This window comes from Bison bison, unplaced genomic scaffold (assembly GCF_000754665.1).
Source record: "Bison bison bison isolate TAMUID 2011002044 unplaced genomic scaffold, Bison_UMD1.0 scf7180017864243, whole genome shotgun sequence".
NCBI classification, from domain to species: Eukaryota; Metazoa; Chordata; class Mammalia; order Artiodactyla; family Bovidae; genus Bison; species Bison bison.
Genome location: NW_011494815.1, coordinates 4,093,625 through 4,117,859, shown reverse-complemented (window position 1 = coordinate 4,117,859; position 24,235 = coordinate 4,093,625). Strand labels below are relative to the sequence as shown.

Sequence of the window (24,235 nt, the reverse complement as noted above, 5' to 3'; positions counted from 1 at the left end):
AAATATGAGGAAGCCACAACAACACGTGCAAGCCTATTTTTAAACAATCAACTCTGCCCTTGAGGAAAGAGATCAGTGTTTGTGCAGGATGGGGTAGGGGGTGGATAATGTGGTTGATACATTAAGTAATGTGAATTATGTGGAAAGATGTTTATAAATATTTGTGTGAAAAGAGTACATATTGCTAAGTGAAAATGAAAATCTGACAATACATACGATCCCATTATTGGGGTAAAAAAGAAAAACTGCCTTCCTGCCCACCCTCCTATTGTAACTTACATAGAAAGAAACGAGGATTAAGGTGATCCAAACAAAAAGCTCATGTGAATTTTTGTGTCCAGTATTTCCAATATTTGATACTTCAGGAAAGATGATACAAGAAACCAAAGGGGAAAAAAAACCCTCCAAAGCTCTTGTTGTTGTTCAGTCGCTCAGTTCTGTCCACCTCTTTGCAACCCCATGGAGTGCAGCATTCCAGTCTTTCCTGTCCTTCACTGTCTCCTGGAGCTTGCTCAAACTCATGTCCACTGAGTTAGTGATGCTATCCAACTTGCTAAGCATCTTGTCCTCTGTCACCCCCTTCTCTTGCCGTCAGTCTTTCCCAGCATCAGAGTCTTTTCCAGTGTGTCGGCTCTTCGCATCAGGTGGCCGAAGTATTGGAGCTCTAGGTCTATAAAATTCACCACCCACCCTGAAAGCCTGAAATTCAGGAGGCCTTTGGACATCAACTTCATGCCATCAGCAGTAGATCAAAGGAATACTGATCAGAAAAGCCAGCTTTTTCCTCCTCCATCCTCCCCTAAGACTAGCTAAAGTTCTCCCAGGCTGGTGGAGGAAGATGAATGGAGGGTAATCATGAAAATGTAATGCTGGAGGGCTTCTGAGAAGGGGCCAAGTCCCTGATCCCTCACTCAGAGACTTGGCCTGGAAGTGGGGGTGATAATAGCCCCTCATGCCAGGGATCTGAGAGCAGAGAGGACTGCAGCCTTGCTGCACTGCTGGGTTTAGACACCAACCTAGAATGGTGTCTGGGTAGGTGGGACAGCGGGAGAGGCTGACGGGAGAGCCAAAGACTTCCAGTATGCCTCGGAGGGTACAAGGCTCTTTGCCAGGCCCCACAGCAGGCACTGCTGTCCCTCTGCTTTTCCAGCCCTGGCCGGCACTCCTCAGAGCTCAGACAGTCCTGCCACTGGGTGGCCAGGTTGGGGACAGCAGTAGGGCTCCATGCTGGAGACTCCTGTATATTCACTGGTGTACAGTTCTCCTACCACCCTGGTCACTGACAGATGAGGAAACAGAGGCTCAGAGTGGTTACATGGTTTGTCCAGGTCACAGAGTGGAATTCAGACCATGGTCTAACTTCTTGTCAGTTTCAACTGACTTCAGCCCCACATTCTCTTCTCAACTAAGTGGAGACAAAAAGATCAAAAGTGACGGTGCCAGGGCCCCTAAACCAGACTGGACAGGAATTGGGAGAGAAGACACTGTGGAGCCACCATATCTCTTCGGTATAGTTTGCTGTATTCAAATTAGATGGTGCAATCTCCATGAATAAAATTACCATCCCCAAATGGATCACACCCAATTTAAATATATAAGAGACCATTAATGGCCAGGCTGTCTGTTAGAATTTTGCACCAGCATCATTTGTGGTGTGGTTTTGCTGATACACAAGGGGCACAATGGATATCACGAGCATGAGGCACACTTGGCCTCCCGGCTGGCTGGGTGCTAAGGGCCAGAGTCATCAAAGAAGCTCTGACCCACTCTCCTGAGGGCTGGAGAGCTTCCCTCTGTCCGAGAACATTAGATACCCTTCCCTGGCCCCAGCCATCCTCCCCATTACCCAGCTGAGTGACCTTGACAAACACTGCTGATGGGTTTCCCTGAGCTAACCCTGAGGAGTTCAGCAAGCAGTTAGTTTATGGAGGAGGTTCCCTGATCAACGCCTGAGGACGGACAGGGAGGAAGTAGCCATAGGCAAAGAGAAGATTCTAGCTGCTAGACAGGCTCAGTAAGGAGAGGAGACCCCTGAAGTGGAATGTCAGTGGTGTTCGGAGTTACACAGAGCAAGCCGGCCAGGCCTCAGTGGCCCCACATAGGTTAGTCATAGATAACGGGCTGCCTGGGAAGGGAAGTGACGTTGGCCAGTCACTTGGAAGTCACTTGGAGGTGACCTGAGACCAGGCAGCTGGGCCTCCATGGAAGAGGGTCTTGGCAGGCAGCAATGACTGATGCTCTCTGGTGTTGCATCCCGTCTGTCCAGTGGGGGTAATCCTGACCCTGCCTCATGGCCCCAGGGCAGAAAGAGATAATGTATGCGAACCTAAGCTCAGGCCCGCATACAGTGAGGGCTCAAAACATGTTGGTCCACATGTCTCTGTCCTGACTCAAAGTCCAGGATGACCTGCACTTTGCTCCCTTGGCTTCGTTCTCCTTCCCCAGCATCCAAAAAGCATCCAGCCTCTCTTGCACGCCTCTACTGACAGACAGATCACTGGTTCCCAAGTCAGCCCAAGTCACTGTGAACACCTTTTTTTATCGTTTATTGTGGTATATATACATAACATAAAATATACCATTTTAACCCATTTTTAAGTGCACAGTTTAGTGTCATTGAGTATTAATATATCCGTAATGTTGTGTCACCATCACCACCATCCGTCTCCAGAACTTTTTTATCTTCCCGAACTGACTCTCTAGACCCATTAATACTAACTCCCAATCTCCCCTCCCCCAGCCCCCGGCAGCCATCATTCTGCTTTCTGTCTCAGTTCCTTTGACTACTCTGGATATAGTATAGAAGTGGAATCATACCTGCAGTGTTTGTTCTTTTGTGCCTGGCTTATTTCACTCAGCATAATGTCTTCAAGGTTCATCGTGTTGTAACCTGTGCCAGCATTGCATTCCTTTTTGTGACTGATTAATATCCCATTGTGTGTATATACTGCATTTTATTTATCCATTTATCTGTTGATAGCCACTTGGGTTGTCTGCACCTTTTGGCCATTGTGAATAATGCTGCAGCAAACATGAGTGTGCAAATATCTCTGCAAGTCCTTACTTTCCATTCTTTGGAGGATATACCTAGAAGGGGGATTGCTGGCTTAGGTGGTAATTCTATGCTTAAGTGTTTGAGGAAGCACCATACTGTTTCCCACAGCACCTGCACCTGTTGGGTGGCTCTGAAAAAACTGTCTTGCATGCACTGGACTCTGCATGCCCATGGCTTCCCTCACTGGCTTTGCCCTCAAGGCCATGTCCCTTAGCTGCCTGCTGAGCCTTGATGGCAGCCTGAGAGCCTGCTGGGCTCTCTCTGCTATGGGCAGGTCTCCCCGGGGCCCCAGGTCCCTGAAGTTGGCTCCCCTGGTACACATGCCTCCCAGGGCTCCTCTCCAACCATTCTTTGTACAGAGCACATTCTCTAGAGAAATTCCCCAAGGCTGGGGATATCCAGGCTGCCCTGTTGTGGGGAGAGGGGGCCTCAGAGTTGGGAATGAGCCGGCGGTCGTGTGTGGAATGCAATCCAGGCCCATACCTCAGCCTGCCCCACCCACCAGCTGGTTCTCTGCCCCTCACTTGCTCCTTACCCTCACTCCCCTCCAGCCGCATGAGCCTTTCATCTGCCCTCTTCCCAGCTCAGAGCTCCCCTCATTCTCACCACACAGATTTCAACTCAGAAGTCAACTTCTGAAGGAGACCCTCACTGACTACCTGGCATGAAGTCCCCCACTTGCTCGCTTTCTATCACCTTTCCGGCTTGACTTCCTTCACTGCACTCACTGCTGTCTACCAGCAGGTAAGCAAGCCCATGGGTCTGGAACTCCTCTGGTCCCTGGCTCTGTCCTGATGCCCAGAAGGTGCCTGGCATCGAGGAGACACTCAGTGGCCAAGTATGAAGGCCAAGAACCACTGTCTCCCCCACTCTCTTCTCCTGGCTGGGGAGTCAGGGACCTGAGGCAAGGACCCTCCCCCAGGGTCTCACTCTCATCAGCAGTGACCTGGGTACCTGGCCTCAACCATCCCTATAGCCTCTCCCTGTGTTTCCTAGTCTCCTAAGTTCATTAACCCCACTAACAAAACAAAAATCTCTAAACAGAAGTATAAATGTAACCTGGGAAATTCTGAAGGCATTTTATACATTTAAAGAGGTAACATAGGTTTAAAATTGAAATTTTACTCTGCTCTATTTCCTAGATGAGACTGAAAGCTCTTGACAGTCATACGGCTTTAAAATATCTAACCTCAGTTTCTGAAGGGATGAAGACTGTGTCTTCACCCTCCATTCCTAAAGACTCCTGATTTCCCTGTCCTGAGACATTTTCCATTTCTCTGTCCTGGACCTATATGAAGTCCACCCAGTGGGAGATTGTGCATGTGTTGGGTGTGTGGTGGGAGGAGTTATGTCATCACCACCAACAGGACTTCCCTGGTGGCCCAATGGTTAAGACTGCGCACTCCCAGTGCAGTGGGCATGGGTTCAGTCCCTAGATGGGGAAGAGCCTGACTGCCACATGGTACAACCGAAACACAATAAAACAACAGCAACAAATAAACCAAATCCCTGCCCCCCCCACTTCAGTGGGGAAATGGGTGGTGACCACCGCTCCTCCTGTTGTACTAAACCTCTCTAGGCAGCTGCTCCAAACATTGAATTACATGAGTTTTTGCTCAGGGCCCTTTCAATGTCTGTGGGGCGGTATCATGGTGGCTCTTCTACTACCTAGTGGTGAAGCCAGCCCAGATCCAGGGCAGCACCGCACTCATAGGACACTCACGGAGGAACTCTACAGCAGGCCAGGCCCACAGGGCGGGGTGGGGGTGGGGGTTGAGGGGGGGCTTTGAGGGGGCAGGGCATGCACAGGCCCTTACTCTGCTAGCCAGGAAGTACAGACTCAGCCCAGAAGGGAATCCTCACACAGGCTTGCCTCACCCTGGCCCAGCCCAGTCCCCAACGTTGCCAGAGGCTGGGTGACTGGTGGGAAGAACACTGGATGCAGCTCAAGACCTATGAGTCCCAACTCTGTCTCTGCCACCAAATGTGGACCAGGCACGCCTTGACTCTCCCCATTTAGGAACCAAAAGGGTTAGAATGGATCATTTCCAAACTTCTCTCTCTGTGTGATTTCTCCTTTGTTCCTGCCCTTGTTGCAGTCCCTGAAGTGGGGCTGGGTGAAGCCAAGATGCCCGGGGTGACTCTGTCCTCACTGAGCCCAAAGTGTGGACACAGAACTGAAATACGAGCGTGAACTCTGCTCGGTGGGAAGGAGACTTGAGTGTGGTCCAGGGAGGTGTTCTAGAAGCTCTGAATGAAGAGTCTGCAGTGGGGAGACCAGAGCTGATTCTTGGAGGAGCAGGACTGGAGCTGCACCTGCAGCATTTGGGGATGTGCATTCGCTGAGGTGGACGGGGGGCGGGTAAGGGGGAAGCATCATAGAGGAGGATGGGTGGGAGACGTGGCCAGGCCAGCAGGGGGTCCAGAAGGAGAGCGCGTGAGAAAATTTCTTGGTGTCCCAGTACTGTGGAGCAGGGAAAAAAGGGTTTCGAGGTTTGCTAATTTGGGGGTCAAAGTCTAAACAAAGGATTTCTTTTTGCTTGTGACAGTAGCTTGTCTCTGGCCACAAGAGGGTCTTATTCTGGTGACAGCATGAATGATTAGGACTCCTCCAAAGAAGTTCTTGGGTCTGTTGCCACCTCCAGCGTAAGAGTCCCAAGTGAGGCCAACCTGCACTGTATTTCATAAAAAGGCATTTTTGTAAATGTTACATAAGACCATCACAGAAACTTTGGAAAAGGGGAAAAGTAAAATTACCCCCAGGCATCCATTAATATCGCCCCTGAGAGGTTGGGTGTGTTTCCATCCAGTATTTTCCATAAGCATGGGTGTCCATGGGCTACTGCTGTACGTCTTATGTCCATATCACGTGTATTTTTATTTTTTTAATTAAAAAAAATTTGGCCATGCCACTCAGCATGTGGGATCTTAGTTCCCCAACCAGGGATTGAACCCATGCCCCCTATAGTGGAAGTGTAGTTTCAAGCACTGGATCACCAGGGAATTTCCCTTGCATATATTTTTAAATACATAAGAAATGCACAAGGCACATGTGCATCATTCTTCCTGCCCTGCAGTGGCCCACCTTTAAGAAACAATGCTGTATATAAAGCAGAGGAGGCAGTGAGAGAGGTGCCGGCTGGCATGTGCCAGAATGATGTTAGATGTGTGTCTCTAGGCCAGGCAGCCATCACAAGGCTGCATGTGATTGCTGGTTTCTGCTCGGTGTCCTGTCTTGTAATCTCAACATGTATTTGTGACCTTGCTCAGTGTTCATTGTCTATTAAATGCACTACAAAACTTAATTCCCATGGTTGGTGGCTGAGTGAAGGAGCTTTTAAAAGAAAGGTGTATCCTTTTAACTCAGAAACTCTTGTTATCATATTTTGAGACTTAATTTTTTTTAGAGTAGTTCTAGATTCACAGCAAAAGTGAAAGGAAGGTACAGAGGTTTCTCATATGCCTTTTCCTGCACACAGGCACAGCTTCCCTCATGGTCAGCGTCATGTAGCAGAGTGGCACACTTCTGACCAAGGGTGAGCCTATACTGGGGACTTCCCAGGTGGCAGCGGCAAAGAATCTACGTGCAATGCTGGAGACCTGGGTTCGATCCCTGAGTCAGGAAGATCCCCTGGAGGAGGGCGTGGCAACCCACTCCAGTGCTCTTGCCTAGAGAATCCCATGGACAGAGGGGTCTGGCGGGCTGCAGTCCTTAAGGTCTCAAGGAGTCAGGACTGAAGCGACTAAGCAGCAGCGGCAGCCAACCTGCACTGACACACCATGATCGCTCAGAGTTTGCAGTCAACCTCAGAGTTCACTCCTGTGTTATATCTTCTATGGTAAGTGGCATGTATCCATCGCCTTAGTACCATACAGAGTATATTTACAGCCTTAAAAATCCTCTGTGCTCTGCCTGTTCATTCTTCCCGCCACCTCCACCCCCACAACCACTTATCTTTTACTGTTTCCATAGTTTTGACTTTTCCAGACTGTCTTATAGTTGGAATCATACAGTATTTAGCTTTTTCAGATTGTCTTCTTTCACTTAGTAACATACCTTTAAGATTCCTCCTAGTCTTATTTATAGCTTTAGAGCTTGTTTCGTTTTAGTTCTGAATAGTATCCCATGGCCTGGAAGTACCACTGTTTATTCATTCACCTACTCAAGGACATCTTGGTTGTTTCTAAGCTTTGGCAGTTATGAATAAAGCTATTATAAATATCCCTGTGCAGGTTTTCACGTGGGCATAAGTTTCAGTTCCTTTGAGTCAATACCAAGGAGCGTGATTGCTGGATCCTATAGTAACAGCATGTTTGGCTTTGTAAGAAATGGATAAACTGTCTTCCAAAGTGAAGGGTATGCATTCCCACCAGGAATGATGGAGGGTTTCTGTGGCTCCTCCTCCTCGTCAGCATTTGATGTTGTCAGGGTTTGGGATTTTGGTCATTCTAATTGGCATGTAGTTGTAATTATTGTTGCTTTTTAATTAAATATTTATTTGTTTTTGGCTGCATTGGGTCTTAGTTGTGGCATCTTTAACCATGGTGTGCAGGCCTGTCTCTAGTTGAGGCCTGCAGGCTCAGGAGTTGCCCTGCGGCCTGTGGGATGTTAGTTCCCTGACCAGAGATTGTGCCCACGTCCCCTGCATTGGGAGGTGGATTCTTAACCACTGGACCACCAGGGAAGACTCTTGTTTTAACTTGCATTTCCTTGATGGAATATGATGTGGAGCATCGCTTAATATGCTTATTAGTCTTCTGTTTATCTTCAATAGATGAGGTGTCTATTGAGGTCTTTGGCCCATTTTTTAACCGGGTAGTTTGTTTTCTTGTTGAGTTTTAAGAGTACTTTGTGGGACTTCCCTGGTGGTCCAGTGGTTAAGACTGCACTTCCACTGCATTGGGTACAAATTTGGTCCCTTGAGGGCACCTAAGATCCCACATGCAATACAGCCAAAAACAACAACAAAAAAGAGTTCTTTGTGTATTTTGGATAGCAGTCCTTTATCAGATATGTCTTTGGTAAATACTATCTCCCAATCAGTGGGTGATCTTGTTATTTTAAAGAGCTCCACAGATCAAATAAGTGAACTCCAACCATTCTCTGAGCTCTGACAGCCTAGAGAAGAGGTGGGAAGGGGGATGCTTACTTTTTCTTCCCCAACTGGATTCAGAGGTCAGCAGTCCTCACAGACTGGAATGGGCAGGGCTGCCCAGTGGTACTTCTTTTTTAAAATTAATTAATTTACTCTAATTGGAGGATAATTACTTTACAATATTGTGATGCCTTTTGCCATACATCGACTTGAATTGGCCACAGGTGTACATGTGTCGCCCCTATCCTGAACCCCCGTCCCACCTCCCTTCCCACCCCATCCCTCTGGGTTGTCCCCGAGCACCGGCTTTGGGTGCCCTGCTTCGTGTATCGAACTTGCACAGGTCATTTATTTTCCAGTGGTACTTCTTAAGGGTCACTACTCATGATGGCTTTAGGCGGTGGAGACCCTCAGGATAGAACTGGCAATGTTCTATTTATAGACTTTTTCTGCCTAGTCTGCCAGAAGAGGTCTTTCTGACTCTTTGTGGTGGATCTGCTTTTTTAAATATTTTATTTTTATTTATCTACTTGGCTGTGCTGGGTCTTAGTTGCAGCAGATGGGATCTAGTTCCCTGACCAGGGATCAAACCCTGGGCCCCCTGCATTGGGAGCTCAGGGTCTTAGCCACTGGACCACCAGGGAAATATGGTTTTGCTTGCAAGTTCCCTTGGGGAAACCAGTCCTCCTCAACTTCATTAAGCTATCAATTACGATGGCTTCACCCTCCAGCCCTGACTCTCTGAAGCAGATAATCTTAAGGACCACTCCACCCTGCCCCTCAGTACAGTGGTTGATTCAGAAATGGGCATCTGACTCAAACAGCCAATCAGAATCCTTTTCTGGTATTGTTGTGTGATCCTTGGGAAAAAGAGAGCCTCCTTTAGATAGCCTTGTTTTGCTGGGAGGTTCTGTATCTGGGCTGCCCACCACCATCTTTCCTAACTCCTGGAAAGAAGAAAGCCAAGCAGAGCCAAGAGATGGACAGAGAGAGGCAAGGCTCTGATTGCCTGAGCTCCCACATAAACCATGCCTGGTTGCCCAGAGTTCCGTTCAAGAACCGATGAATTCCTTGATTGTCTAGGTTCAAGTGAGTTAGGTACCTCTCACGTGTAACCAAGAGCCCTTCCAGGTCCATTCAACAGAGCTGCCCTGTACAGTTGAGCACGTATGCACTGTGTAACCAGAGGTGGCATCCTGTACTTATACAACATAATATACTTTCAGCTCAGCTGAAAGTAGTATGGTGCTCAGGCATCAACCCCTCTCAGAAGCCCTCTTAGATTTCCCCAGGCAGTCAGCCCTCCTCAATGCTTCCAGGAGTTTTGTGAAAAAATACACTGGAGAGCTAATCCCTCTATATTGAAATTTACATACACACACACCCACCTGTCTCCCCGCAGACTGGCACCTCTCCTGTATGGACTAGATCTGATTTCTCTCTTTTTCCTCAGTGACCCAACTGAGAATGTGCTTAGATGCTTATTAAGTGAATTGTCATCAAATCTCATGACAACAAACAACTGGAATGTCCCATTTAGTTTGTTGTAAAGAAAATTCCCCTTGTAGTTGCCACAGGTAGATCGGGAATCAACAGACTTTTTTCTGTAAAGAACCAGATAGCCAATATTTTAGGCTTAGCAGTCCACGTCATCTGTGTCATGACTTTCATTCCTCCTGTTGTAGCATAAAAGCACTACAATAAGCCTGGCTGCATCCCAATAAAACATTATTTACAGACACTGTAATTTCATATAATTTCCATGTCACACAATATTCTTCTTCTTTTGGGTTTTCCAAACTACTTCACAATGTAAAAGTCATTCTTAGCTCTCAAGTCATACAAAAATAGGAACCTGGCAGGATCTGGCCCATAGACCTCAGTTTGCTGACTCCTGGTGTAGACAGTCTCTGGGCACCCCCATCAACAGGGGGCACTGGAAGGAAGTTGCATGTCCCCCTGATTCTGGGTCTTGGAGCTGGAACGGCTATCACCTGGTACGGCAGCCTTAGCCTTCGCCTGCCCTCACTATGTGAATCAGAGATTGGGCTGACTTCCGGTGACCCACGGGCTCGCAGCATGTCAAAATAGGAAGAACACAACACAGCTGTACCCACTACAGACCTGGGGAGCTGAGACCCCTTAAGCCTACCGACTGGCTCCAGGTCACACACCTTGGTGAGTCTGGGTCTCAGGGGACCAGGTATGCTGTCACCCGAGAGGCTTTCACCAAACCACCCAGCAGTGACCAGAGGAGGCTTATTCCTTTAGCCGCAATCCTCCAGGTGCTGGTTTCATCTTCACACACCCTTACGCACTTGGCTCTTGGCTGCACCCACCTCGCCTCACCCCAGATAGCACCAAGCAGCGGCGGTCTGGCAGTGACCTTCCCCTGTCACCTGCGATGCCTGGTCTCTGCCACATGCTGTGGGCCTCTCGTACCAGGCCCCTCCCAGCCCTGTGAGCCCAGCCCATACAGCCAGGAAGGCACCTTTGTAGAAAGGTCTGTTTCAGAGGCCCAGGTGGCCCCAGACCGGTCTTCTCCATCTGCAGGAGATAATGGACGTGCATCTTTGAAAAGGAATACATACATATATAATGATTTAGTTTAAGAAACTGAACAAATATTCAGTTTCTTAAACTGTTAATACGTAATTAACTGATAATAAAATTAATTGGGTAAAACAGCCTAAAAATAATGGACTACTCATTACCTGAGGGAATATAACTGCATTGAAAGAAGTCTGACTGTTCCAGAGACCAAAAAAGTCCCCAAAAGCAGTGAAAGGAAAAGGCTTTGTCCAGACACTGGATAAGGGTTCCGGTGTGTGGCTCCCTGACGCCCCTCCTGGAAGGGGTGGAGGTAAAGACCGCCTCTTACAACTCAGCAACTTCACAGTGGATTTAAAGAGCATCCCAATGCCCACCCCAGCCTTGACAGCACCCTTTCATCACCACCAATTCCAAGAAGGAGAAGAAAAAACCAAAGCACTATTCACATCCTTTTGTTAGATTATAAAAGAGAAAACTTGCAGAGACTTTAGGAACTCATCCCTTCCACGGTCAGTGTCAGTCCCCAGACTGGACACTGGCAGGGAGGCTACCTGGCTGTGTCTCCAGTCTGGGGTGTTAGGGAAAGAAGATGCAAATGCAAAATTCCCATGACAGCTGCAGACAGAGGTGAGGTGCAATCAGAGGAGGGGAAGGTGCCGGGATCCAGTTAGAAGGGCTGGGTGGGCTTCGACAGCACAGGAGAGAGAGGAACAGGAGCAACAGCCCCAGGCAGGGCAGCACAGGGATCCATTGGAAACAGCTGGGATTTGGGCTGAAACAGGACCCAGGAATGGCTAGGATATAAGGTCACAGTTGTGCGAGGGAGGCGCTGGCTCTGACCACCTCGCCTGGGACAGCCTGGCAAGCTCTGGGTCCCACCGTAGACCCTGGCTTTTATTATTCATCTCTTTTGTGAACTCAGGTGGGGAAAGGTCTGCTGAGAGTCATGCCAGAATTCACAGGAGAAAGACTCTGTAATTTCTTTTAGCTCTGTGACTCTGGACAAAGTATTCAGTATTAATGCAGTTGACCATGACGTCTTCTGTGTGCGCAACTGACAAACCAAATTACCTTTCCTTATCTCCTGGGGAGAAAAAAAGGACCATTTATTTGACATATTTCATAATCATTTCACCTGCTTGCCCCCTACGAAGAGCACGGGTGACCCGGCTCCCTCCCTCCCTCACGAAGCAGGAAGCATATCCTCTAATAAAGCCCAGTTTCTAAAGAATGCTTTTAATCTTGGAATAACTGAGCGGGATTTTCAATTGTATTTTTAATTCTCTATCTACTTTTAAAAGCCCAGGTTTCCATCCTCTCCAATTCTCAGCTCATCATGGGCTCCCATCTCCTGCCTGGCCTCTGCCTTGTGGAGAAGGCAGTGGGCAAAGTCTGCTGAGGATTGGGGGTGAGGGCTGTGTGCCACCCACCGGGCACTGTTCTCTAGGTGGGGCCTTGCACATCCCCAGGCTGGGCCACTACAGAGCCCCAAAACATTTGTTTAAATTTTAGTAAAAGATACATAACATAAAATTTACCACCTTAACCATTTTTAACTGCGGTTCAGTGGCATGAAGCACATTCACCATTCATGTTGTCATACAACCGTCACCACCATCCATCTCCAGAACTCTTTTCATCTTGCAAAACTGAAACTGTTCAGTTAAACAATAACTCCCCATTGCCCCCTCTCCTGGAGAATCCCAGGGACGGGGGAGCCTGGTGGGCTGCCATCTATGGGGTCGCACAGAGTCGGACATGACTGAAGCGACTTAGCAGCAGCAGCAGCAGCCCCCTCTTCCCAGACCCTGGCAACCTCCACTCTGCTTTCTTTCTCTATGAATCTGACTACTCCAGGTTCTTCATGTAAATGGAAGCATACAGTATTTGCCTTTTTGTGACTGGCTTATTTCACTTGAAATAATGTCCTCAAGGGTCATCCATGTTATATTAATAGTATCTGTCAGGATTTCCTTTCCTTTTAAGTTAAATAATATTCTATTGTACATATTAATATATACCAGATTTTGTTTATCCATCCACCCCCTGAGGGATATTTTTAATTAATTTATTAATTTATTTATTTTTGGCTGTGCCAGATCTTCATTGCGGCACATGGGGTTTCTCTAGTTGCGGCAAGCGGGGGCTACTCTCCAGTTGTGGTGTGTGGTCTTCTCGTTGTGATGGCTTCTCTTGTGGCAGAGCACAGTTGTCCTGTGGCATGTGGAATCTTCCCAGACCAGGGATCAAACCCGCGTCTCCTGCATTGGCAGGCGGATTCTTTACCACTGGACCACCAGGGAAGTCTGACTGAGGGATGTTTGGGTTGCTTCCATATTTTGGCTATTGTGAATACTGCTTATGAATAGAAATATCTCAAGAATCTGCTTTTAACTCTTTTGGGTATATGTTCAAGAAGTAGGATTGCTGGGTCAGATAGTGATTCTATTTTTAATTTTTTGAGCAGGAACAACTTTTATTTATCCCCGTTCTGGCCTTCTTCCACTCCTCAGGCTGGAGGCCAAGCCAGGCAACCCATGAGAGTGTGAGAAAGCAGTCTAGGGCTTCTCCAGAGGAGGGGACTTTGCACAGAATCTAGCAGGTGGCCTCTCAGGGCTTCCTCTCAGGATTTCAAGTCAATGTTTCTTAGGATTTCCAAGACCCTCACTCTAGAGTCTGCCCTTGGGAGCTGGCAGGGGACACATTCACATATCAAATAGGATAATAAGCACCTGGGATCAAGGAGGTATGATCTCCCAGGTATGATCATTATCCCATTTTACAGATGAGAGTACTGATGCTCAGAGAGGTTAAATGGGGGTAAGGGGTCCCAAGGTCCCAGCTAGGAAGTGGTAAGGCTCAGACTCCAGCCCAGCTCTGTCTGCATTCTACTACCTTGTGCTGCCTCTACTGGCATTTAAATGCAGTGTGGAGAGGTGCAAACCACCTGCTACAGAAAGAGTGTACACGGTCAGAGAGAGGAAACCAGTTCTTTTTTTATTGTTGGCTGCTTGAGTCTTTGTTGCTGTGCGTGGGCTTTCTCTAGTTACAGCAAGCAGAGGCTACTCTAGTTTCGTTGTGGCTTCTTTTGTAGCACAGCATGGGCTCCAGGGCATGCAGGCTTAATAGCTATGGCACACAGGCTTCAGTAGCTGTGCTGGGAACGGGTTTAGTTGCCCTGAGGCATGTGGAATTTTCCCAGACCAGGGATCAAACCTGTGTCCCGTGCATTGGCAGGCAGATTCCTAACCACTGAACCACCAGGGAAGTCTAGGGCAAAACTGCTTCTGACTTAGGAAGCTGGAAGTTTCCTTGGAGGAGCTGCATTTTAGCAGGACTTTGAAAAACAGGTAGATGGTGGAAGCAACTGGGTAAAAAACCCCTTGAGTGGTTCTGTCTGGTGAAAGGTAATAGATCTTAAATGCAGAAGACAGAGACTGACCTAAGAAAATATTGGTGTGGTTTATGTCAGAGGATGTTTTGCCTGTGTTCACTACTAAGAATTTTATGGTGTCAAGAACATGAAAGAATCAAGAATCTTAAATAAGTATTACTAGGGTAAAGAAGCCAATCTGAAAAGTCTATATACTATATGATCCCAACTATAAGACATTCTAGGAAAGGCAGAGCTATGGTGACAGTAAAAAGATCAGTGGTTTTCAGTGGTTGGTGGGAGGGAGTGACAGAAAGACAAGTAGGTGGGACACTGAGCATTTTTAGGATGTATGTTATTATAATGATGGATAAATATCATTGTATATTTGTCCAAACCCATGTAATGTATAATACTTAGATGAACCCTAAAGTTAACTATAGACTTTAGGTGATAAGAATATGTTAATATAGGTTCATACTTGGTTAAAACTGTACCATACTAGAGTGGAGATGTTGCTAATGGATGTGTAGGGCCAGGGGATATGTGGGAAATCTCTATACCTTCCTCCCAATTTTGTTGTAAATCTAAAACTGCTTTTAAAAAATAATTTTAAAAAGTTATTTTGAAAAAGAAAAAAAAAGTAAAGCATATTCAAGTTCTACTCTTGCTATAGGCAGTTCTCAGGATGAATCTTGTCAAAGTTTCACATAATAATTAACTCCTATGCTATTTAACTTTTTCCAGAGTTTAAGAATGTTTAAAATTTTCCAATTAATTTTATATACTTAGAGTAACTCCAATACCAAGACCTGATATATTTTTTTAAAAGTATCAGATAAAGTACATTTATCTAAAATCAGGAGCCAACATCATACTCAATGATAAAACACTCAACTCTAATCTAGAGGGATTCACATTTGAGTCAGAAATAAGACAAGATTATCAGTTGGGTATCAGCAGTGTTAGCAGCTATAACAAACAAAACCCCAAATCTCAAGAGCTTAACACAGTAACAGTTTATTTCTTATTCACACAAATAACAATGAGGACCCCTGGTCAGCAAGCATCTCCCATTAGGCTTTTCATGGACCTAAACTCCTCTGCCTCTGGTTCTACTATCACTGAGAACCACTGCTAGATCTTCCAGCAGCAGAGAGAGAGAGAGGAGAGGGTGGTATGGAAGGTTTTACGGGCCAAGCAGGAAAGCCCCTGTGTCATTTCCACCCACCATCTGCAGGCTAGAACTCTGGAGAAAAGGAGACAGGTGGTAATGCAGCATTCCCTTAAGTCTGCTCCACTTCTAGGTCACTTTCTGCACATTTTGATGTGGGGCAGGCAGGCAATGACTGCCACCTGAGCACTGGTGATTATAAACACATCCCAATTCCAGAGATTTAAAATGTGAAAACTTTGACTCAGTGAAATACCGCTGTAAAAACCCATAAACGAGCAAGGGTTTTCCAGGCATGATCCCAAGGCAAAAAGCATAAAAGACAGACTGAACTACATAAAAATTAAAAATCCCTCACATCAAAAAAAGAAAATTAAGGACTTCATGGCAGTGCAGTGGTTAAGACTCCACGCTTCCAATGCACGGGGCTCTGGTTCAGTATCCTGGGGTCGGGGGAACTAAGATCTCACGTGAAAGTCAGTGTGTTAGTCACTTAGTCGTGCCTGACTCTTTGTAACCCCCTGCTATGGAATTCTCCAGGCTAGAATACTGGAGTGGGTTGCCATGCCAGTCTTCAGGGTATCTTCCCTACCCAGGGGTTGAACCTGAATCTACTTCATTTCAGGTAGACTCTTTACTGTCTGAGCCCCCTGTGGCAAAAAAAAAAAAAATTATAAGCAGAAGGACCCATGGTGGGTGGAAATATTTGTAACGTGTGATAGATCAAGAATTAGTAGGCTTACTATTTTAAAAACCCTTATAAACCAATGGTGAAAAACATGAAGACTCGAAGATAAAAATGGACAAAACTGTAACAGGAAATGAATCAAAAAATAACTAAAAATGGTTAAATATGTTAACTATGTAAAACTATTTGGAAGTCAAAGAAATGCAAATGAAAACCACAATAGGATATCTTTTTTTTTTTTTTTAATCAAACTGGCAGAGATCTGAAAATCGATAATGGTACTGGCAAGGACTAGAAATTAGAGACTAATTCACGTCTGGAAGAGAGTAAAATGGGTGCACTATGTAGCTCTGTGAGTAAGATCTTAAAAATATGCATACCTGTTAACCCAGCCATCCCACTTTTGGAAATTTTAAAATTTAGTTTTTATTTTTATCAAAGTTAAACATGCATATAATTTTGAAAGTTGAAAAATTCTACATGGTTTCTTATGAAAATAGGCAATTCCCTGAAGCCCCTTTCCCTCAACCCCTTACCCTATCACCACCCTACCCCTCTTTCTCAGTTGTAGAGATACGGATTTCAATCTTTCTGATATTTACCATATTTTCCACAAAGAACATGCTTATATGGCTACTTCTTGAATTTTCAGGTTTGGGCATTATCTAATGATTTCTCATCAAGAAGAGAAGATTTAACTTTCTCACCAACCCCTGCCGCTAAATACAACGGCTACAAAACACATACCTATCCTCAGCCACCCGCACACCCACATATACCTCCTGGTCATCAGCCTCCCAGTATAGTTGTCACTCTGATTAGACCAATATTCATTATTCCTTATTCCTACTGTAATGTGTGTGTGCTCAATCTCTCAGTCATGTCCAACTCTTTGCCACCCCATGGACTATAGCCCATCCAGCTCCTCTGTCCATGGAATTTTCTAAGCAAGAATATTGGAGCAGCTTGCCATTTCCTACTCCACGGGATCTTCCCGACCCAGAGATCGAACCCGCCTCTCTTGGACCTCCTGTATTAGCAGGCAGGTTCTTTACCACTGCACCACCCGAGAAGCCCTTTCTGGCTGTAAATCTGTTGTCAAATGAGCTGCGTAAAAATGTTGTTATTTTCTTTTTCTGCATAGCATTTTGTTTTCCCTGGAGTAATAACTGACTTGTTTTAATCATTGGCTCAGCTTGCTCATTTTTATCATCAATTTAACCACAAACTCTCTTTCAGAATTTTGAACTTGTTACTCCATTGTGTTCTGGCTTCACCTGATGCAGTTTTTTAAAAATCCATTGCCATTCTGAGTCGTAGTCCTCTGTATATACCTTCTTTTTCTCTGATCTTTTTTCTGTCCACATCACCCCATATTAACCCCAATCCTGAGATAATTGATGAGCCTGGTTTGAGACCTCTTCATGGTTCTGTGGTATAAATCAGGCTTCTTTTGATGAAGATGCTTCTTCATCTCTGGGATACGGCTTTCTTGGACCTGTTTAAGTCCATCTACTTGCCAACTACCAAAATGCTGTTGCTGATGACTCCTCTGTTATCCTCCTCTTTGTGGGTTTGTTCTGTTTTAGTCAATTTGCTATATTAATAGTTTGGAGAGAAAGCAATATTGTACCCAGGTTAGGTATGGAGGGAGTCCTTCTTCCCGGTGGAGAGTCTTGATTAGACTCCTCCCCAGCCCCGCCCTGGGACCTGGCTCTCCACATCTGACTCCCTCCTCCCGAAGTCCTCTCAAAACAGCTGTTGCTTAGCTCAGTTCAGCTGGTGGGCAAATACCCTCAGGGCAAATTAATGACCTTAGTGTCAAATATAAGGAGTTTGAAAAAATTACAGTAAACCCCAAAACAACATAAGGAAAGAGATTTTAAAAAAACAAAATGGAAATCAATGAAATAGAATTTAAAAAATGGAAGGTAAAGACCAATGAAACTAAGAGTTGATTCTTTGAAAAGACAAAAATCTCTGGGAAGATTGATCAAAGAAAAAAAAAGAAAATATACAAATAAATGATATTATATATGAAAAGAGTAACATAACTATAGTTAAAACAGGCTTAAAAGATAATAAGATAAAGATAGACAAATATTTGGAGATTTTATCTTTTCATGTGGCTGTATTTGCAATAAAAGATAACTGAGAAAAAATGCAGTAAGAGAATGCTATCAACAACTTTATGTCAACAAATTTGAAGTCTTAGTAGAAATAAATTCCTACCAAAACTGAAAAAAAAATAGATATTATGAATAGCCTTTAAACAATTAGAGAATTTGAAGGAATAATTGAAAAATATTCCCATAAAGAAAATTCAAGGCCCAGATGGTCTTATAGGTGAATTATACAAACATTTCAAAAATAGACAATCCCAATCTTACATGAATTCTTCTAGGGAATATAAAAATAATGAATATTCCCAAATTAATTTTTTGAGGCCGGTGTAATCGTAATACAAAAAGTAAACAAGTATAGCATAAAAAAAGCAAATTACAGATCTATTTCACTCATACATTTAGATATAATAATCCTAAGTAACATTATCAAAATGTATATAAAAAAGATAATGTAAAATAACCAAGTTGAGTTTGTTCCAAGAATACAAAGGTGGCTTAATATTAGAAAATCTATAAAGGTAATTTACTACATTAATAGATTAAAGAAGGAAAAGCATATTATCTAAGTAGACACAGAAGAAGGTATTTGATACAAGTATATACTGACCAATGATAAACTTTTAAGCAAATTGGAAATAAAAGGGAAGTTCCTTAAACTGATAAAGGATATCTAGAAAAACATCCAAAAGAAATATTACTTGTGTAAAAAATAGAAACATTTCGTTTAAAATCAGGAAAAGATAATGCCCACTCTAACATTTTTGTTCAGCCTTGTACTTACAAATTTGTCTTTCTTAAATAATTACATTTAGTAGAAGTTTATAAATAAATTAATAAAGAAGAAAATAAATGAATGGCATACGTTTGAAAAGACAGAGAAACTGTCAGTATTTGCAGCTGATATGATTATTTAGAAAACCCAAAGAAGTCTACAGACCAATTATTAGTTGTAAGATTACTGGGCATAAAATCAACAGACAAAAGTCAATGAAATTCCTAGTCATTAAAGAAGAAAACACAGATAATGAATAAATTTATGAAAATATGTTATCTGGGAAATTCAGTTTAAACAAAGATGGTATTTTATACTTGTCAAATTGGCAGGTGTCTTTTTAAACTCTGATACCATCAAGTGTTGGAGAAGAGGTAGAGTAACTGGACCCCTCATACGCTGCTTGTGGAAGTCACTGGTACCATCTAAGTTAAGTCAAAGATGCCCTAGGCTCAGCAAATTTATACTAGGATATATGCCCCCCACCAAATCTCTTCTGAGTGTATCCAAAGAGACATTTATAAGAATGCTTATGGTAATACTGTTTATAATGACAAAAAAACAAACTTAAATGTTCATTGCCAAGAAAAAGAATAAAGATGGTGCATTCATAAAAAAGAAGAAAATAATATGGAGTAAATAAATAGGAAATAGAATGATATGATCCTACTTAAAATTGCAGCATTCCACCCCCCTGCCCCCCACCCATCTGACTTTATTTTTCTCCTTTGCAACTCTCACATTCTAACATATAATTTATCTATAATTCGTACATTTTGCTTATTGTTTGGCTCACCCCATGGGAATGTACACAAGAGTAGAGATCTTGTCTGTTTTGTTCACTCATGTTCCCAACGATTTGAAAGCGTACCTCATATACAGTAAGCACCCAATAAATATTTGCTGAGTGAATTTGCTGAATGAATGCAAGACAGCATGAAGCCACATATTGAAAGTTTAAAGGCGTGCAAAACAATACTACTTAACACTACAGATCAACACCCCTTTGTGGTTTGGGTTACCTGTGTGACAGAGATAGAGGGCAGTATGAGGATCAGGGCACCCAGGAGCCTCCAAGTGTCCCCCTAAGGTTGTATTTCCTAAGGTGGCCATGGAGGGGGAGCATTTGTTATGTTATAACCAGCAATGTTTGCATGATGGAAAAATTTCGCATTACAACTTGTTTTAAATAATAGGAATAATTGCACCTGCAGTATGTATAAAGTTTCTAAGGGTTTTTCCACATGATCTCATGGGTCAGATGTGCCTATAAGACCAGCTCAGAGCAAGATGGGGCGTGGCACTGGGGTTCTTCCAAACTGCCCAAGAGGGGAAATCCCAGCCCGAGGAGGAAGAAACAGTTGCCTGGGGACACCCCTCCTGGATGAAACGGGAGGGAACTGGGGTTTGACTGACGCTGTCCTCACTTGGGAGCTGGGGGCTTGCTGCTGGGCCCCCAGGCAGGGGCGCGCTCCTCTGAGGCAGCGCTGGGTTCTGTGTCCGGACCTGCCCCAGGTCAGAATCTGAGTCCCTGTGGTCTCTCTTTCCTCGCCTGGATTATGAGAGAATAACTAATGACCTGTTCTGTCTACCTCAGAGGGCTGTTGGGAGGACCAGACAGCAAGGAAGGAAAATTGTCCTGACAGTATCAGAGACCAGAGTCCCAAGGCAGCTTTGCATTTTCTCCTTCGATATGAAACACTTGAATGTAAACATCATCTATGTTGTTAAACAATCTTCTTCTTTTCAACTTTCTGGCCACACAGAGAGGCATGGGGGATCTTAGTTCCCTAACCAGGGATCGAACCTGTGCCCCTTGCAGTGGAAGCGCAGAGTCTTAACCACTGGACCACCAGGGAAGTCCCACATGATCTTCAAAATGATAACTTTTATTGGTCAAAGAACCATCCAGGGCCCCAGCATAATTTACAGAATCACTCCCCTCTTGTTGTAGATTGTTTACCATTTTCCTCAACTGTAAGCAGCACTACAATTAACATCTTCGTGTGCTTGCATTTTGCTTTGCTCTTTTGGAATTACTTCACTAGGATAAATTTCAGAGTCAGTAAGTGGTCAGCCTATGTAAATGGCTCTTATGTTGAGCTCCAGGGCTCAAGAATGGCTTGCATTTTTTATGGGTTCTATCAAAGTGCTACTTCCAAATGGTTGGCCCTTGTGGTATGTAGGACCACTGCACCTTACTCCAGGAGGGGTCTAGTCCTGCTGGGGCGTAATTCAAAATTCACCGAATTCAAGACTAATCCTGACAAAAGGTGAGAGAAGATGTTTATATTTGTTTACCTATTTTAAAAAATGCCCTACGTGGCAATATTGTAAATCCAGTTGGCAGCTCACTTAACTGCACAGCTTCGAAGTTGCTTGTTTCTTGACATACATTTTAAAAGGTGGGAGAATTCAGACAAAATGAGACTTTATTAATATGTAACATTCATAAAATACTTACCTTGCAGATTTAAGATACTCACAAGACACTGCCACGCTGTGCTCGTTTTGTCACACCATTTCCACCACGGGGCACTAGTATTTTAATTGTTATTCTTTCCCCTAAAGAAATGGGTCTTCTAACTACTACCAGGTTTGCAGCTGCAAGCCTGTAAGAGCCACCCGTAAGGCAGGGAAGGAGGAGACAACGCAGCATAGGCTCCTCTCTTGGAACCAGCTGATAACTATATGCTCCGATTACTAAGAATTTACTTTCTGCTGGGCACTGTGCCAGGCTCTTGCCTGTGTTACCTCATTTAATCTTTGATACTATTAAATAGGTACAGTGTTCCCCCTTTACAAAAGAGGAAACCGAGGTCTGGGTCCTAGGGATATGGCCATTACAGACATAGCAGGTAGACTCAGACAGCAAGATAGAACTGATGTCAAGGGTCATTGCTCCCAATTCTGTCCCTAATTTTTGGCTCATTGCTCAACTCTTCTGGGCCTTGTCTTTGCCACCAGGGTGAGGCTAAGGACCAGGGATAGGCACTGGGCATGGTACAACCTCTTTATATGCCCCTGCCCGCTATGGGGCCCTGGAAGAGAGAATCACTGTCTTTTCTTTACCTACACAGAACACCAGGAGAGTCTCCATCTCAATGCTCAGCTGAGCAAGGATGGGCCACACAGACCAGACCAGCAGTGGGTTGGCGCATGCTGTGTTTACAGCATCTTCATCACTCGCTCAGGAGCCCCAGAACTCAGGCTTGTCATTCCCCAAACACTTTTTGAGCACCATGCTGAAGGTCGTGGAGCTGGCCTTGGGGCCAGGGAGCCCGGCTACACTCCACCTTGTGACACAGCTGTGGGACTTGGGTAAGTCATGTCTGTGGCCTCTAACCGCAGTTTCCTCCTCTGTAAAATGGGGATGAGAATGTCTGCCTCAGAGGGTTGTTGTGAGGCCTGAGTGAGGAGAAGGTGTGACTTTGGCCTCATGAGAGGCCCTGTAAAGCGTGAACTGAAGCGGGCCCTCCAGGTGTTCTCTGGATATGACTCAGGTGCCCGCCAGGGACCTCAGCCTGACACCAACACCCCAAAGAGACCACAAGAGAGAAAGTGTCAGGCCAGGAGGAGGTAGGACAAACTTTCCCTGAGGGTTGGGAAGGGTTCTCAGAGGGCTCCCTGGAAGAGGTGGTGTTTGCACCAAAGGAAAAATCAGTCCTACTGAGTGATCAGAGCTGCCCCTTGTAGCCAGGACTTCCATTTAGAACCTAGACGGAAGACTGCCTGTAGGAGGTAAGCTCAGACTGATTCCACCCACCCAGAGAGGACAGCCCCCCAACATTTCAGGATCTCTGCCACCCGCTGTGTCACAATGCAGTTCATTCATCCATTTGGTTAGTATTTATTGAGTATCATGTGCCAGGCACTGCGGTCCGTACTGGAGATATGTCAGTGAGCAAAACAAATCCCTTGCTCCTTTTCAGGAAATTGGTGCTGAAGGTGAAGAGGAAGCCCCTGCCCCTCCCAAAGCCAAAGGCAAAGGAAAGCCCTTGAAGACTGAGAAAGCGATGTTGAAAGGTGTCCACAGCCACAGGAAGAAGATCCGGAAGTCACCCACCTTCCGCTGGCCCAAAACACTGTGGCTCAGGAGGCAGCCCAAATATTCTCAGAGGAGCCGCCAGGAGAAACAAGCTTGACCACACCGCCATCACCAAGTTTCCCCCGACCACAGGGTCAGCCATGAAGAAAACAGACAACAGCACACTGTGTTCACCGTGGAGGTCAAGGCCAATAAGCATCAGATTAAACAGGCTGGGAAGAAGCTCTGTGACACTGACGTGGCCGAGGCCAACACCCCGATCAGGCCTGATGGAGAGAAGAAGGCGAATGTTCTACTGGCTCCTGACTGATGCTTCGGACATTGCCAACAGAATTGGGATCATCTAAACTGAGTCCAGCTGGCTAATTCTAAATACAAAATCTTTATTATTAAAACAAATCCCTTGCTCTTAGAGCTGACATTCTGATGAAGAATAGAGGGAAGCTAGACAATAAGGAAAAAAATAAGGCTATTTCGGGTTGGTGGTGAGTGGTAAAGAGTGAGGAAAATAGAGAATGAATGGGGCATGGGTGTGATCAGGGAAGCTGCAAAGAGACAATTTTTGAATAAGATCAGTAGGAAGAACATTCCATGCAGGGGAAACAGCCTGCAGGAGTGCTGGCAGGCAGAGTGTGCATCATCAAGGGATTCCAGGGAGGCAGGAGAAGGGAGAGAATGAGGATGGAGGGCATCGTGTGGCCCTTAATGGGACTGACAGTATTCCTGAGTTCCCCGCAAGGGTAGCAGGGAGCCCTTGGAGAGCTTCTGAGGAGCCATGGCTTGGCCCTGGTTGCCTGTGAGCAGAGACTGGAGCAGGGTGAGGTGGAAATAGGGAGATGGCCAGGGGACCACTGCAGAGGTGACCATGGCTTAGGTGGGGTGGAGGCAGCAGAGGAAGAGAAGAAGGCGGATTCTGGCTGTGCTTAAAGGTGGAGCCAAGAGGAACTTTTGATGAACTAGAGTCTATCCCCTCTCCCCCAAAGCCCTCCTGGGGCTGCAGGACTGAAAGGCTCCCTGAGACCTCGCCGAAAACCACCTGGAAGCCTCCTCCTTCCAAAAGTTATTGGGGAAATTAGACCTTAAATGCTTCATTTTCATGCTTTTTCCCAGAAAAAAACCAAATGTAATCACTGTAAGAAAAGCTCCACCCCCAAGGTGCTGCTCCCTCCAGTGGAGGCAGGGATTAGATGAGATTTGCAGGACTGTGTTGACTCCCAATTTAGATGCTTTCCATAAATTAATTACTGAGGCAAAGTCGAGAAGGGAGGCCTGGGGAGCGGGTCCCGGGGCAGCTCTTCCTTCTTCCTGGAGAGCCAGGCTGCTGCCAGCGCTGCCCTGGCCTGTGGGCTC

At 45.3% G+C, this 24,235-nt stretch overlaps 1 long non-coding RNA gene and 1 pseudogene across 1 annotated transcript in view; both read left to right on the top strand.

Moving 5' to 3' along the window:
* Positions 1–6,633, top strand: part of LOC104993720 — a 29,818-nt gene extending 23,185 nt beyond the window's left edge. Inside the window, exon 3 of the long non-coding RNA XR_825865.1 lies at positions 6,535–6,633. This is a non-coding gene — a long non-coding RNA (uncharacterized LOC104993720). The remainder of the gene's footprint in view (positions 1–6,534) is intronic.
* A 118-nt stretch (positions 6,634–6,751) lies between these two features.
* LOC104993719 lies at positions 6,752–23,905 on the top strand (annotated as a pseudogene).
* Positions 23,906–24,235: the final 330 nt, after the last annotated feature.